Below are 7,447 nucleotides of genomic sequence, written 5' to 3'. Positions count from 1 at the left end.
TGACATTTGTTATCTTACTGACGATGTCGCTGACACGCATTGTCAGAAATTGTTTTCGATGACGTAAAGTAGTTCCCTGCGCTACTAAAAACACGATGTAACCGTTTGACTCGACTCTCTTCTAAAATTCTACGATTACAACCAATACACAAGAGGAATAAATAGGTCTAATTCGTGTAACCTTCCATCTAGTTGTAAAATCCTGCTTTTGACAGGACAACTCTTAATGCCGAGTCCTCGTATAATAACTATACAAAAATATATTATGAACAGACCAGTTGAGTTTGTGAATTCGTGGAAATACTGTAACGATTCGTTTGTATTTGCTGTCCAAGTAGACATATGTCTTTGTTACACCATCTGTGATCCGTTGCTTTTCAATTCATCTTTTTTATAGTTCATGTGACACATCCAATATTGAAGATATCTATATTATTAGCTCAATGTTTTATTAACAGTCTATCCTATCTAATAACGTAATCGCTCGAGCTGCAGGAAATTTGTCATTCTACTCTAGATCGACACTGAAATATCGTGTCAGCTCATTCGCAATTCAAGAGTTCGTAAACTATTAAATTAAAAGTGATGGGAAAATGATATTTAAAACATAGTAATGAAAACTCTTCGTTATCCTCTTTATCATCTTCATCATCTTCATTCAAAATTATCAATATCATTTTCTTTGTCGTCATCTGTGTTGCCAACAGTAGGCCAACAACATAAGCATCAACATCCTCCTTATAATCATCATTATCATCTTTTCCACCATTACCAAACTCATTGATGCATATCCAGTTAATATCATCGTCGTCGTCTCACCATACTATCATTTAATTTGACAATATTCATCATCATTTTGTAGGCGACGGTCCGCTAATTTACAAAACTGTCATCTTTTATTAAATGTTTATTAATATTTATTAATAAAACATATAATAAGAGTAGTGTACTGCTAAAGTATGGTGTACTGATATTATAGGTGTTCCCGATTGTATACAGTTAATATAGGCTTAGTGACAGTAATATCAGACCCAGATTTAATTGTTTGCATGTATGACGTATACAGCGCGCTTACCCTATTGGACAAATTGTTCCAAGTGGGTCAATTAATCTGGATAATATTTGACTGAAATCGCAAAATCAGTGATGGCATACGTTACAGTGTACACGTGTTATATGGTATTGATTGTGTTACGGTATGCAGAGACGTCAAATTTATTTCTTAAACTTAATGTATTTGTTTTTTCGATTTACTCCTTTTGTCAACGAACTGTTACTATGAGGATCTGTTCTTAATCATATTTGGAACGAAATAAATCTATTAATTACCCAACCGTTCCCAGCGAACATCATTAATGCGCAATTCGTTAGTATGCGTCCTCCGTTGTGTGGCAACTTAGTATCGATTCACGCAATTAATTTGATTCTTTCCACCATTAATAAGCTGGCGTATAAACACCGGATTTTCCACCAAACACTTTGTGGCTACATTATAATCAAATTTAGCGATAGCCTAGCGTTGGTCGACGAGTAACATTTAGACCAGCAGACGAACGGGTCTGATGCATGTGTTGACTTTACGCTCCCATGTCCAATTACTTGTGAGTCAATAGTGCAAGTTCGTCGTAACGTGGTTAATAAAGAGTACTCGAGGAAGCCCATGGCATGTCATTTCTCTACTTGAAAGTGAAGTTCAATTAAGGGATTTTAGTCATGCTGTATCAACTTTATTTTTTTTATAATATAGGCCTATTGTGTATTAATCATTTATCCAATTATTTTTCATATCGACCTACCAATCGTCACGCATTCTGGATGTAGATACACGACACTATAAAATAGGTTAAAGGGGTGGGTGAGGATACTTAAGTAAACCGCCAAAAGTTCTATGTGGGATTATATCATGTTATGTTACAGTTTGTATTTTAGTTGTTGAGAATGTAAAATTATAGAAATATGCCCTAATTGATTTGGCTAATATAATTTAAAGAAAGAAGTTGTCGATTCATATCCTTAATGCAATATAGGCATGCATGCGTTTTGCTAAAGTAAGCCTATTTATTTCAATTCTATTTACAATTGTGTAAAAAACGTTTAAACTGCATTCATTGTAATCAATTGTGCTAAGTCCTACGTATAATGTATTATGATATAAGTCTGTAGTTAACTTGTCTTTGTTGGTAAATCACGGGTAGAGTGTGACGCACGATACGCAATCTATCCAAATCAGGCGTAGTTGACAGCGCTATTATCGCCATGATTATGATGTATATGAGTACGAGACTCGATCGACGTTGCGGGACGCGTGAAACGAATCAGATTTAAAACATCATTAACCATTAATTGCAACGTGGAATTAATAACAGTTGTTCAATATTGTTAGGCATCAGTTGTTGGGATGTTGCCCGTGTTTGTGCAACCAAAGTATAAATTTGTAGACGCTCGCGAACAGGGAATATGTTGCTAAATATACAGTCGCGTAGTCTGATCCCAGTTGACCAAATGGTCCCTGGATGGTACCTGAGTTGGTAAGCGAAAACGGACGGGCGGAATCATTATTTTGATGGATTGCCAGATGCCAGTAAAGTTTGTTCAGAGAGTTAATGAGTGGTCATAACTCACGCGGAAATGGGAGCAAACGATCGGTGAGTGAGTTAGGCGGCGGTCGCATGGCCTCCCGTGGGAGAAAGTTGATAAACTCAACTCCAACATCAACTGACAAATCGTGTAATGATATTTTGTTGAGGTAACAAATTGAGGTTGCGGAGGACTAGTTACTGAGAAGAGCTCGGTTCCCAAGCCATTCATCACTCGGTGTATCTGTACTTTTGATGTCTAGTTGACGCGTTGCCTACTTCGCGTTTTTGTCGATCGTCGGTTCATACCCATTCCAACGCGATACCCCGATGTATGAAAGTATCTCTAGTTACATTGATTAGATGTGTATAAGAGACAGATATATATACTTTCGATTGTAAATCGCAGAGAACTTTGAAATAGTTAGATAATATTTTCTATCTGTAGTCAAATATGCCTATTCTTAGACGTTAATTCATCAAACTAGTCGGTGATAATTCTTTTAGGCTTATCTAATCGACTTCGCGCTTAAAAATCTGTTATTACCAGTAAAGTAGTGCATAATGCCGGTGGACTGTGAACGCAGGCAGACGTGCACGACACGACTGGCGAGGCCATCGAGTTTCATTTCCGTTTGTCACCCCTGAATTAATCAGAACATCTAATTTACCAAGGAACACTTCCATTGCACAACACTATACACACTCCGATCCCAGGTCCCTTTTTGCTCACTCGCGCCAGTAACGCTGCCCTCAGCGTTTCCTGAAGTTTGCTCCTAATGATTCTGTAACTCAATTACTCCGAGAAGTGATCCGGAGACTACTATTTAATTCCCATGGATTAGGTCGACAAGATTGTTACATACTGTAACAGTCATATAAACATGAAAATCTTTTTCACAAAGTTTGTTTCAATCACCGTATATCGGTTATTACGTGCGTAGGTTTACGCACGCGTGACGTGCCGTTTGTAGAAATGCTTGTCTGTAATCCTAGCTAGATAACCGAACTTGTACTTTACGTTGAAAATGACAAGAATTAGTCAATATTATCAAAACATTGCTTTGAAAATTAGACGGTGGCTGGGGTGTACATCAGTAACCCCAGAGGCATAACAGGGGGAAGCTGTCATTGTGAACTACCGGCTTAGCCTGGTCATCGGCCTACATGTGTCACCTCTGTTTAGTTTCATACAGAAAAAAAAATACTTCAAATAAAAGTTCTAGAGAAAACGATCATTAATGAGACGATTTGATTTGATGTCCCTTTTTTTCCATTGTTAAAAATTCAGCTAGGCCGAACAGGGAATATGTTGCTAAATATACAGTCGCGTAGTCTGATCCCAGTTGACCAAATGGTCCCTGGATGGTACCTGAGTTGGTAAGCGAAAACGGACGGGCGGAATCATTATTTTGATGGATTGCCAGATGCCAGTAAAGTTTGTTCAGAGAGTTAATGAGTGGTCATAACTCACGCGGAAATGGGAGCAAACGATCGGTGAGTGAGTTAGGCGGCGGTCGCATGGCCTCCCGTGGGAGAAAGTTGATAAACTCAACTCCAACATCAACTGACAAATCGTGTAATGATATTTTGTTGAGGTAACAAATTGAGGTTGCGGAGGACTAGTTACTGAGAAGAGCTCGGTTCCCAAGCCATTCATCACTCGGTGTATCTGTACTTTTGATGTCTAGTTGACGCGTTGCCTACTTCGCGTTTTTGTCGATCGTCGGTTCATACCCAGTCCAACGCGATACCCCGATGTATGAAAGTATCTCTAGTTACATTGATTTTATTACCGGATAAATAACTATAATGGGAAATCAGTAATTTGTTTCACTATTAAACGAGTACTTAAATTGTATACGGCTAATAATAATTCCATATAAACCTATTAATATTTTCATTTTGGCGGGAAATGACACTTGTTAGATCGTCTGCTATTTGCATATTTTTGGGCGCTAACTAAATGACGGAAGGTCAGTGGATACTTTATGTAGGGCCGTGATCCGTGACACTCGGCAGATACTAAAAGAATGTTGATGGTTTTGACAATTAACGTCAGAGATTCACTGCCACGGTGTCTTTTGACTCGCCCTACTTTTCGATGCAAGACCTGGCTATTGGTGATTGCTGTTGGCACGGCCTAGGGAATTGGCGAAAGTGCACTATCGGGTTGATGAGGGTTTTTAGCTAGCCGCAATTGGGTCAGCAACAGACGCTCTCTGTAAACATATGAAAACGTGCATTGTTTAACCATTAAAAATAGCCTTTTCTGGCAGACAACTTGCCGTAACTGTTACTTATTTTCAGTATTCATAATGATTTATTTGTGGTAGTCTGTTTTAATTTTTTTTACAAACATACAAAAGATATGGCTTGCGAAAGTACCGTACGACAGCAATTTAATGCCCAAATATGCCTAATACAAATATATAGTATATTTGATTTTTTTTTACAAACATACAAATGATATGGCTTGCGAAAGTACCGTACGACAGAAATTTAATGCCCAAGTATGCCTAATAAAAATATATAGTATATTTGAATTGTTCTTGTGTATCAATGACATAACCGTACCGGAATAGATAGTTAATTATTTATGTAAAATTGACCATAGCAAGAATTGTAAATATAATAACAATGGCCTGGTAAAATTTTGCGTAATTTATTTCACATAGAAATCTTAATGTGAACATTTTAACGCAAAGTTTCCTTCTCACGCACACGCCTTTCCCGACTGTGGCACTGTCCCAATCGTGGAGTGCCCTGTTTGTTGGAACCAGGGAGCAGTATATTCTACCACGTGGGGCTTAAACTACTGTTAGACCAGTCACCTGTAGTTGTACAAATGACAAGAGCTCCGTTGCAGTGTTATGCATTTTGCAATATTATGTTAGGCCCATAAAAAAATTATTGGTTTATCACTTTATCAAAGAATAAAAACTAATGAGGAAGGGAGGTTTTTTTAAATTTTTTTTCCTAACCCCGCCCCATTTTACCGATGTTCACAAGTAAATCAGTGGTTAGGAACACATATATAAAAAGTCATAAGAGTAGAATCAAATTTATATTTAAAAAAGATGTTTTTGTTGTACCAGTAAACATATTTGCAAGAAATCCTCAGCTTTTCAACTGAAAAAAGATGGAAAAAGGACCGTTTGAAATAAAAACATATGTTGATTGGAAAAAAAAAAAAAAATCAGATTTTCCCCAAAAGTGATGAGGGAGCGGGTGATAAACTAATTTTTTTTTTATAGGGCCTTATGTAAACCCTTACACGGTTCCCTGCTCTTCCTCCTACACAATGTTCCCATAACTTTCCAACTATGTAGACGATCCATACAGTGGCATTGGTCCAGTCATGTTTGGTCAAGTTATGTCCATTTTGATTGAAGTTAATTGGCGGACGTGAAACTAGGTTACGAGATTGTAAAATTAGATCTAATCTACTTCTCTTCCGCTAACCAAGTATTGTTGAACGCGTTCACATGCGATTAAAACTGAACGCGTCGCTTTAGGTGATTTACACCAAACGCGTCAAATATTGATAAACGCGTTCCCATGTGATTAACACCAAACATGTTACAGGTGGACATAACGACGAAATGTGTTACACATCACTTATGACACAAGTTGAATTACTGACCGACAAGCTTTAGAAGTGGTCAGTTGCGTAATAAAAACGCCTGTTGACATGTGTTGGTCATGGGAGTAAAAACACAGATTTAAGCACTGACAGATTGCGGAAACGGATAGAGAGTAGTGACAAACGTGCGAGTACTGGTGCCGACACTGTTGCAGGGTTGGCCTAGTTTTGCTCTATTTGTCCACTGCTACAGTATTTATGACCTAACAAGTTACCAATGACCATTGCTCAATTTCGTGTTGTATAGGCCTATGATGGATTTATAATTATATCGCTAGTGCTGTATTATTACATTTATTATTATTAATACAAAATAAATTCATGTTATTAGGCCTACGTCCGTATTTGAATACGTCTTTATAAAAAAAATAAAAAAAAAGTTCGAGTTAATCCTGCTGTAAAATAGAAGAGCTTGTAATGACAATTTTTATTATTTCATTTCACATTTACAAAACATACAGATCGAATAAAGACGAACGAAAAGTAAGTTATATCCATATAAACTAGATGGTGAAGCTGAAACCAAGAACATATTTGAAAAATAATACTGTAACAATTTAAAGTAAATTAACAAATTTTGACCATTCTGCGTCGAAAATTAATTGCTTTTCTTTCTGTATAGCCACGTATCTTACAACATTTAAATAATTTTTAATGCACAGATTTAGTGCTCTGATATTTGGAATCGTTTTGCCTGCTCTGCATTTATAAATTAAGTACAGTAGTTTGTAACAATAATAATAGTATTTACCGAAAAAACTTTGTTCAATATCACAGAATGAAATGGACTCTAAAGTGAAAGATATTTTTTTAATGCTTTTGATACTTTCTGTTCAATGCTTATCCATTGATTAAACGTATTTGGAGTTCAAGAACAAATGAGGAATCGTTTCAGGTACGCTATGACAAAAAGTACATTTCTCATCCCGAGATATTCCAAGTTTAGATAAAAAAAATACATTTGTGGCAATTATTCTATGATTTATTCTGTATTAGAACCACTGTAGATTGGTTTGTCCTAAACATTTAAAAGGCAGATGATGTGATGTCTAACCATTTTCCAATCAGGGTGTCTGAGGTAAAGGTGGGCTCTTTTTGCCGGGGGTATCACACTCCTCGTCGATTGTCGGAAATGGCATTCTCAGACTTTAAAATTATATTCAAACACCATCTCGATCTAGCATTGTTAACAAGAGTCTGGCTTCTTCTGACTCACTGTATCTAA

This window comes from Anneissia japonica, unplaced genomic scaffold (genome assembly GCF_011630105.1).
Source record: "Anneissia japonica isolate Jap-2015-1 unplaced genomic scaffold, ASM1163010v1 scaffold288284_len1145801_cov181, whole genome shotgun sequence".
NCBI classification, from domain to species: Eukaryota; Metazoa; Echinodermata; class Crinoidea; order Comatulida; family Comatulidae; genus Anneissia; species Anneissia japonica.
This window is presented reverse-complemented; position numbering follows the sequence as displayed.